Source organism: Scomber scombrus, chromosome 7 (genome assembly GCF_963691925.1).
Source record: "Scomber scombrus chromosome 7, fScoSco1.1, whole genome shotgun sequence".
NCBI classification, from domain to species: Eukaryota; Metazoa; Chordata; class Actinopteri; order Scombriformes; family Scombridae; genus Scomber; species Scomber scombrus.
In genome coordinates this window covers 4766945-4777686 of record NC_084976.1, presented here as the reverse complement: position 1 = coordinate 4777686, position 10742 = coordinate 4766945, and positions in this window count along the sequence as shown.

Sequence of the window (10742 nt, the reverse complement as noted above, 5' to 3'; positions counted from 1 at the left end):
TTTTTGATGACATTTGCACAGCATTTTCAACATTTTGTTTGGGGCGTATCCTTGACGACAATAATAAGCCAAGATCCACTACTAATAGCTCCATATACGCCACATACATCTTGTGTTTTTAATCCTTTTTTACTCTAAATTATTGTACAAACATATACAATTCTAAATAATGCTATAGGGGATAAATGAAACCTTATGGGAGATCACTTGTCTTACACTCAGGATCATAACTAGTACCATTCATAAAGGGATAGTTTGCATAAAATCATTTTAATTGACTCTGAGTTTTGCATCACAACAGCATGAATATTCAAACTGAGCTGCCAGAATGTTAATCTCAATACTTCATAATGCAAGCCACTTCATAAACAACACACTTCTAATGCCTGTTGAGAAATGAGGCCAGCGTGATAATATACATCAGTTCTATTTGCTGTGGAATACATTTTTGCAGGAATGCTTTCACAACGCAGATAAAGCCTCGATCTTATAGAGCCTCCCTCTGTGCTGCTCCACCGCTTCCTATGGAAACACAAACACACAGGGGTCCTGCTGCTTGCACAGTCTCATGGCATCCTGCCAGATGTGCATTTTGCTTTAGTTGAAGTTACTGAAGGATAACACGTCACTTATTCAGCACATGGCTAAGAAATACTGCAAGTTAGATGTATTTTAGTTCGGAGCTGCTGGTGTCTGCTGGTGGTGGTGGAAAGCATATTATGGCATTATTATTATGGCAGCACAGAGTATCACACTGTGTGGCACGAAATGCAAATGAACAATTGGTTCATTAGCATTAAGAAAAAGTATCACTGCAGATGTCAAAAAATCCTCTGCTTGTTAATTTTAATCGTCACTTTTATATCTGTTTGAAAAAAGTAGCATGAGTCATCACAGCAGCTACAGTAAGCTTCATACAGCGTGAGTCTTTACTGACTGACCTGATTTCGGTTGGTGATAAACACATCTCCTGCTGGGAGAGCAAAACCTTGCACGCATAAAGAAGTTTATTATCAGCACCATTATTTGTTTTAAAACCATTTCACGTCATCTCTTCTGTGCACTTCTCTGTGACATCTGCGGAGGAGAGGAGAGAGACACTTCATTAACGCTCACATGAATAGCGACTCAACAGACTCCATAGTGGCTCTGAACTGAACATAATTGGAAAAAAGAGCTGTACGTTAATGCATGTTTATATTACAGGTTTCTCAATGTGGTTTTGAAGTAGTTGTGGGCGAAATGACGCACATAATGTACATCATTAATATACATATATATGTTTCTCAGCAGTCAATACTATGGTAACCATGCATTTAATATCTCTTGTTGTATTAATAGCATTGTGAACAGTAGAATCGATTTTTACGTTATTTTTGCATCAGTGCCTTGATTTGAATATGATTACATGCTTAATTAAGTAACTTTATTTGATTTGTCAAGTATTTAATTCACCATATAATTAAAAAGCACATGCACTACTGTCTGGTCATCTATGAGAATTTATCAAATGACTAAAGCAGTCTCAAATCATGTATGTGTTATCTATGTATAATATTTTGCAGATACAGTGACTATTTGTATTTTTGCTGTTGTTGATGTTGCATTCAAGCTGTTTTATTTTGGTCTTTTCAATACAACAGAATCTGAATCTGAATAGGGGCATTTTTCTTCTATGAAATCATATAATATATGTATGTCTAAAAACAGCATTTCCAACCGCCTGTATCGCTATTTAGAATTTCACCTTTGCAACAGATAATGATTGTGATCATGTTCATTTACATCTCTATATAAATAGATAGAATATCAAAAAAAAGAGTGTGAAATGTTTCAGTTTCACACTGACTGTGGATTTTCTGCCTGAATTATCACAGCTATACTGCGAGTAATGACATCACAGGCTGGTATAATGGTTTCCAGTGGAATATATCCAACTGTCTTGCTACCCAATTTAAATATTCTTCAGAGTGGAGCTGTTGGTGGCCTCCATCGCTACTTGATTAGACTCGCTGTGATTATGAGTCGTGAAATGCTTGATCATGACTTGAATGGTGATAATGCTGATGTCTGGTGACTCCTGGGAGAAACAGAGGAAAAATGCCTTTTATCACTGTGTTTGTGATAGTGTAGCCATGGTAACCTTTGAAGAAATCCTTATGATCATTTTGGTTTTTGCTATGGTCCCGTGTCATTGTCATTGGAGTCAGTCGCATCACGGACTCAGCTGCAGATTGAGATCAGTTGTTGTGCTCGCTGCTCACTTAGTTGCGGTGGATCAGCCTCAACTGGTGTGTCCACGCAGATCAGACAGCAGACTGAGGAGCAGCGGTTCTTTGATTGTGAGCCTTCAAATACTGATGCATGAAAGGCATTCAGCATGACTGTCCTATTTGTTTTGTGCATGTTGAGTAATGTTAGACTTATAAGTGAATGTTTTCTGGAGCCCAAATACTCACAAAATGTAGTAAAAGGTTAACAGACAAGTAACATACTTTAACTTTAAAACCCTGAAACCATTGTTAAATAAGAAAAATGGAATGTATGAAATATAAAGCGGCGTGCTTTTCATTTGACCCTCAATCAATCCTGTATCACTAATCAAATAACAAAATAAATAAATTAAAGATCTCCTCCTTCTGCGAAAAAATGCATTTAAAAGTAGATGTAAAGCTTATATGAGGCTTCAGCAGTCTGATTTAGTGATATGAAGTGGATATCTGACACATTTACAGTCTTTTTAGCATCAAATTCCCTCTTAGTGTTTCCCTGTTGAGCTGTGGTGGAAGCAAAGTAACAAAAAGAGGAACTCTGGCATTAAAAACACTGTAACTTTGAAACATAGAAGACTTGATATGACACATTTGGACGAGTGAAGCTTCATATTAGCTTCAGATCAACTTTTAAATACATTTTTTACACAGAAGGAGGACTGTGGGTTTTGTCCTCCATCACTTCCATTGTAAGTACATTATGAAGGGATCTTCTAATGGTCAGTATGAACAGGAAGAAATTATTACAGCAAGAAAAACAGGTTTCAATTTTCATTTGGACACCTGGATTAGTTTGATTTGAAAAAATGTGAACCCATCCTTTAACTCCTGTATATCAGTAGTTAAAGCATTTGATCTGGCAGACTAACAAAGTTTGTTTTTTTTAAATAGAAAATTTGTGTCCATATACTGTATACTAATCTATAGATTCAATTTCGTGACTATTTTACAGACTGCTGTAAAACTCTGTTGCTATTAAACACAAACACACCCTTGATCAATCCCTGCCTCATTAGGATAACTGAAACTTATAACTGAACTTTTTTTACAAACTGATTGGAGGTAAAAAAAAACATCATATTTCTCTTTATGTTTTTGACTGCTACACTCTGTATATATATATTGATATAATGGATTTGAAAGCAACAGTTCGCCAGCAACACCCTAATCACTGCATCTAAATGATTTATTCATTGCCAGTTAGACCATTGTTTGCACGCCTATTCATGTCCCAAATGGATTTCAGGAGGTAAACTACACATTACAAAATATCATTGGTCTAATTGTTTAATGGCTCATTTTAGCTCCCAACTTTGAGCGTTCTGTGTCCTGCATGTTTATTCTGTAAATACACAGCAGTTATGTCATTTCCCTTCATGTAGTGTGACACATTTGTACACACTGCAATCATTACAGATTGTTTTCCTGTTAATTAACATTTCAATGTGATTAGATTTAATTACATTTTTGGCAGTGTGCATAATTGATGTTGTCCTGCATTGTACATGAATAATATACAACAAATTTAAAAGTGAACAAACGTCCACTGGAGAGAGGTCCGTTCTTGTTTTTTTTTAAATGTTTATTCCCCAGTTGAATATTGAAATAACCTTCAAACTGAAAAGCACGCTCAGAATTCTAATAGCCGTTTATTTATTCCATCTTCACTCACTGTCAGTCGTCCATTCACAAGTCTGCAAGTGTGGACTTGAGAGGGTGTTTATATAAGCTTTTACGTCTAAATAAGTTCACGTTTCAAGAGTTAGGAGCTAAAACCCGTGTCCTCATCTTCCCTTTTAGAAACATTGTGCAGCGTCCACCCACAGTTGGATTTTGAAATCAGGTGACCATAAGCTGTCAGCGAAGACGCTTCAAGAAGTCTCTTGATGTTGTGATCAAGGCGCCGTATGTTGCTGTCTGTTCTGTTTTGTGATTGTGGAGCAGTGTCTCAGTCGATAACTAACCCCCCCTGGGACTGTTACCAAAGAGAGAGAGAGAGAGAGAGAGAGAGAGAGAGAGGGCAGTTCAAAAAAAAAAAAGAGATGGAGTGAACCTTAGGAAAAACAGAGCTAAAGACAGGAGGACAAAGAAGGAGAGACAGACAGAGAGCAAAGGATCAGAGTGGTTGAAATCACAGGGGAGCTGTGATTATAGCAGGAGGTGTGTTAACATGAACACACAGCCACACAGTCACAGGAGCTGTGGCTTAGTCTCAAACCCGCACTAGAAGATGAATGAATGAGTGACGAGTGCTAGAGTGCAGAGTGGTTAGATATGTATGGTAATGGCAGAGTAATTGATTATAAAAAAGAAGCATTATTTATACAGAGCGTCTTCACATCAAGTGTTGCACGTGCCTAACATCGCATCTTCAACCAGCACAACTCAGACGAGAGCAGTGGGAAACACTCCTACATCTAAATGCAGCACAGCATGGAGTAATCAAATGCGGAGGTAGTTTCATAATGTGTCTTTCTTTTCTCAACTGATGAAAGCTGCTACAGGCTTTTTCTCTTATTAATGACTAACTCATGGACCCTCCCGTTGACTCCTAAGCGAATAGAAAAACGTCTGCTAACAGATTTACTAATAGATTTAGTAGTATGAGGTGCATTAAAACTGAAAGCCTTTTTAAGGCAGTGTAATGCAATATTTGGAACATAGCAGACACTATTACACCAGATTTATGTTTTCTTGCAAAACCTTCATCTTGAAATTAATTTGTGTGAAAGATTTTAGACAAAAAAAAAAAAACCCAAAACACTTTGACAATCTGCCACGCTCTATTGAGTCATATGTATGTGTATGTGAAACATTTTCAAAATGTTAGTGGAAAGGATTTGTGGATTACTACTGCCAGAAACATAGCAATCTCAGTCATCTGTCTAATTTGAAGCTGTGTTGAGCAAATCAACAGTTTGTCATGGTTAGTACTTCAAAGAGTGAGCTTCATGGTGTCATTACTTGTGACGTGGTTTACTGCTCGTACTTCCAATTTTTTATATCGCCAAGACAGTAGTAGTAGTAGAGTAGTAGAGTAACCAAAAGTAACCTACGGTGCCAGTTGTATTTAGAGCCACTCGTGCTGTCATATTTAAAATGCTAATTTTTAAAGTAGAACTCCATAAAGTTTACATATCAAAAACAAGCATCAGGGAGTATTCTTGTGCCCCCCTGACGCCTCTGGTGGGAGCTATGCAAAATTCTGAAAAATCGCCTCAAGCGATGTCATTTGAGTCAGTGTTGCGTGAGCTGAAGACTACAAGTTTGAAAATGAAAAAAAAGAATCTGGGGGTGTGGAGTAACAAAGAAGCTCTGTAGCCCACTCCTCATCACTGCTGGAGGCTAGCAGCTCCAGGCTACATTAGCTGCTAATAGCGTAATGAAATCCTTAAATCCCCCAAATAGAACTGTTGGTTGGTTGAGTTGCAGTTTGATTGCATATTGAGCATCAACAAGTGTCTCATTGTGGATTTCTAGTGTGGAGATTGTTGATTTCTAAGGTTTTAAACATTACCCATTTGTGTATACTGAAGAAGAAAAAAAAGATTATCCAGTCTAACAGATACTTTATCTTGTCTAAACTACAGTTGTGCAGAATACAAAGTGAAGGAGATAAAGAAATATGCCGCTGAAGTACTGTAGTTAATCATTGCTCCAACTCAAGCCAAAGTTTTTGACCCGCTAATAATCCCAGACAGCATGGAGCAGAGTCTCTGATTTCATTCTGTACACATCTGAAGCCTTGTTATCTCATTTGTGCATCTCTTTTCTGGTATAGTAAATCAGTTTGTATTACATAAGATGTAAAGCTTCATTAACAGTGATCTCATGAGACACATTAAAGCATTTATTCAATTATTCACAAATAAATCCATGTTCCGTATAACTCAAAGTCTGTCATACGAGTTCTGGAGGACTATATAATTCATCAGTAAGACTTTTTGTTTTATCTGAGCTGAACAGTATATCATCAATAATGTATGTGGGCGTCAGGTTTTGACAAGGAAGAAGGATATGTGGAACGAAAAAGATGATATCACAGTGCGGGGGAGGAAAAAACAAAGATATGATAAAAATAAGTAACATCAGACTCACGGGAAACATTAAAGGACTCCTTCCTAAGTCCTTAGTAGGTTAAAGACTAGTTTCAAACTCTGAAGCTGATTGCACCATTAAAAGAAATGTCTCAGCTTTTGAAAATATGAATAACATGTAAATTGGTACTGGGAAACATCAGTTAAATAATTCAGTCAAAGTACTCACTAAAAATATAAGTTGTAATATCTGTAACATAACTACTAAAATACATTTTAGGAGCCAAAACATAAAATAAATGTAACTCTTTAATCCTTATATTCATAAAAGCATACTTGTTATAAGAAATGAGTCGCTATTTAATCATCTAGTCTGAAGCTATTAACATTTGAGGTATGTTGTGTTATTTTTATGAAATGCACTTTAAATTTACATCATTATTTAACCAAGTATGTGATACTGTATGTGATGTTTTCATTTTTACTCTTCAGTCTTAACAAGTCATACAGTATATATTATATATGATGTACATTGGGATCTATTGAATCGGTTGGAAACTGCTTTATTTATTAATTTGTTTGTTTTTATTTTTATTATATTTCCCTTTTGGTTTGTCACAGATTATAAGGGAGATGAAGTAAAAACAATGACATATGATTATTTACTTTATTTATACTGAAATAAACTACACATATAAGAAAACAAATGTTTTGTGTGATGGTTGATTTCTCCTTAACAATTACACCTAGCAGCTAGTGTCTGTACATATTTTGTTAATTACTTTCTATGTAAGGACTAAGTTTTGTGGTGCAACCTGTTTTAGTTTACTGATAAATCTCCAGTTAGTGAACAATTACAAGTTTGAAATGAAGTTTTGATCTAGTGCAACTAGCTCCAGTAGCCAAAAAAAAGAAAAAGAAAAAGAGAAGGAATCAGGACATTCTTACTTTGGACTGAGCCTTTCAATTTCAAATGAGAAAAGTTAACAAAAGTCATATCAAACACAGACTCCAGCTCAGACCCCTTGGGCTCCTGGCTGTGTGTATAGTAGACCAGTGAAATAGTCCATCCATGGGATGTGAAATTATAGATGTCTGATATATATTCCCCTTGTGTTTAACAGAGCAAGTTGAAGAACATATATTTCTCAATGATTTGAAAGCTCAATTATGGAAGAGAGATAAAAGTAATTGCTTCATATAGTGGCTCATATAGTGGACAAGCAAAGTCTGCAGGTCTAAATCTGCTTCATTCAAAAACACATTTTGATGATTTCATTCGCCCCGTTGAAGAGTCTGTCAGCAAATGTTTTGCACAAATTTTATTCCTAAAAGCAATTTTAGTTGTTCCTGAATCCCCATAAATCCACTTAGTCTCGCTCTTTCAGTGCATCTTTTGAACTCAAGCCTTATATCTCCAGGCATCTAATCCACTTTGAACTACAATGCAACGTCTAAGTTATTTCACCATTTTGGGAAAAAAAGGATGATGTTTCTTCTCCATTTTTCACCGAAAATATCAACTGATTGAAATGTCTGCTCTTGCGGCTTGAAGTATTAGATCCAGACTAAATTCCAAATGACTCCATCAGTGAGTGTGGGTAGCGCAGATGGTAAATAATGTTCCCTTCTGCTACCATGCAGTATCAAACAAGGGCAAATATCAACAGGGCGGATACTATATATAAAGTTTGTGAACCCTTTAGAATTTGCTCTATATGTGCATAAATATGACCTAAAATGGGCTCAGATTCAATGAGATGACAATCAAGTGTGAGTCTGGCAGGGCCTGATTAATTTAAAGAAGAGAAATCTGGGTCTTCACCGTCAAAGTCTAAGCTTCACGACACAAGAGTTTGGACTCCACCAGTCGACAATCGGGCCTATTGTGTAGAAATGGAAGACATCCAACACCAGTGTTACCCTCCCCAGGAGTGTCTGGACAACAAAGATCACACAAAGAGCAATGCATGTCCTAGTCCAGGAGGTCACAAGGGACTCCAGGCTAACATCAAGGACACTAAAGGCCTTTATTACAGTGGCTACAGGCAATGGTCATGAGTCCAGCATCAGGAGAACATTAAACATTAATGGTGTGTATGTTGTTTGTAACAGAGTTGCCACTACTTCCCAAAAAAAACATAGCTACTGTCTACGGTTTGTTCAAGACCATGTGGATAAGACAGAAGGGGAGTGGAAAAATGTTCTGTGGAGAGATGAGACCAAAAATCTAACTTGTCAGCTTGAATAAGAAGCGTTTTGTTGGACAATGAGCAAAAACTGCTTTCCAATAAAGGAACCTTATCCCATCTGTGGAACATGGTGGTGGTAGTATCATGGTGCAGGCCTGCTTTGCTGCTACTGGACCAGGACAGCTTGCAAACATTGATGGAGTTCTGAGTTCTGAGTTGTACCAGCAAATTCTACAAGAAGATGTCAAGATATCAGTCCATGACCTCATGCTCAACAGAAAGTGCGTTATGAAAAAACATGACAACAAACACACAAGTTGTTCTACAAAAGGATGGTTAAAGCTATGTCAAAGTCCTGATCTTAGTTCTACAGAAATACTGTAGAAGGACCTGAAGCAGGCACCAATATCTGTTCTGTAAGTAGGAATAGGCTAAAATGCTTCCTAGCTGGTGTGCAGGGCTGATAAACCGTTACCAGAAAAGGTTTTGTTAAAGTTATTGCTGCAAAAGATGATCACACCAGTTATTGAAAGCAAGAGTTCCCATACTTTTGTCTCACACAGATAGAAAAGATAGAAGATGTAACAATTTTCCTTGATAAATAAATGAATACATCGAATGTTGTTGTCTCATTTGTTTAATTGGGTTCCCTTTATCTAGTTTTAGGCCTTATCAGGTCATATCTATGAAGACATAGAGAACATTTTCAAGCAGCACTGTAGGTGTGTTTTCAGTCATAACAACAAAGTAAGACAGGTTTCATTAAATGTTTCTGCATATTTGGAAGGCCTACGACATCATACCGATATTAACAGATAATAAACAGATGTGATGAAATGTAAACTGTTAATATGCCATTAAAAAGAGTAACGAAAATCACACCATATACAGGAGATTATTGAAAGGTGAATCCCTCCTGATTGACGTTAGCGCTTCAAGAGGGTTAGGGAGGTTAAATGGAATGAAACTGTAAACAGGTCCCACATAATTTGTACTTTTCAGTCACATTAATTGCTCCTCATCTTTGAACAGCCGAAAATAACTGCCTGTCTATTCGTGCTGGAGAAATTAAATTCCCATTGCATTGATATAATTCACAAATCTAGCAATTATTGTGTTCAAAGTGCATTCGGGACACTGGTAAAATGTCAACTGCTCAAACTTGACTGGTATGCCTATTAATTTAACCTAGCATTAAAGGTTAATTACTGTGGCCGTTAAGCTCATAGTGGCTTTGTAATGGGATTTGAATAATGGCAAATGAGGCAGACTGCAGTGCAAGCTGGAGTTATAGTGGGTGTAATGCAGTATTAGGGGGTTTATAGCTTAACTTTGCTTGAATGGTTTTATTTTGTCATCAGTGTGTTTGCCTCCTTCTCTTTCCACGTTCAGCATTTGGCAGCAGCTTTCATTCTGGAAAAATGCCTCGTATAACACCTAACTGGGGAATTTTTAACACAGGGTATAAGAATCTACATCACCTTTGTGCTATGGTATAGTCGACCCAAGTAATGTAATTTGTCCATCTGTCAGGTCATGAGTTGAGTGGAGAAACAGGGAATCACTTGTCTGCAAGGGAAGAATTAAATCCACCCTTTCTGGTTTAATCTCTTACATTTCATCAGCTGAGGCCGGGGTCTTTCTTTTCATCACTCACTCGCCGTAGGAATGTCCTGTCAGGGCCTCTTACATCTTTTTCTTTCAAGGGAAAATGTTCAAAACAGACGTCAGTGTAATTTAGTTTGATCAGCTGAGACTAAATTTATCTTGCTGACGTAGAATGGCATGCAATTTGAATAACATCTGTTGAGGGTTGTGACTGTTTTAAGTCATTTTATGAAGAGTCTTCTTCAGAAACCCATCTTCTTTCCAGGAATCATAAACACAGTGTTTACAAGCGGCAGTCTTTAGTTAAATGGCTGATTCTATAATATATTTTCTGGATCACCATCAGATGTCAGATGAACTTAAGCAACACCAGACCTTTTGTGTTTTCTATTTCCTAATGTTTCTTGTTCTATCATTCAAATAACCTGTAAATACCATAGATGTGATATTACAACTCAATTAAATAATGACATCTAGCATCTATTTCTTCAGATTGTGGGTCTTAATCAAGTTTGTGTGTGTATAATTTATGGATTTTAGATATATGACATATCTAAAGATATATATGTATGGAGGCCAGAAGCTGACAAAATAGTGGCTCTTGTGATGCTTTTATTACATGGAATTATTAA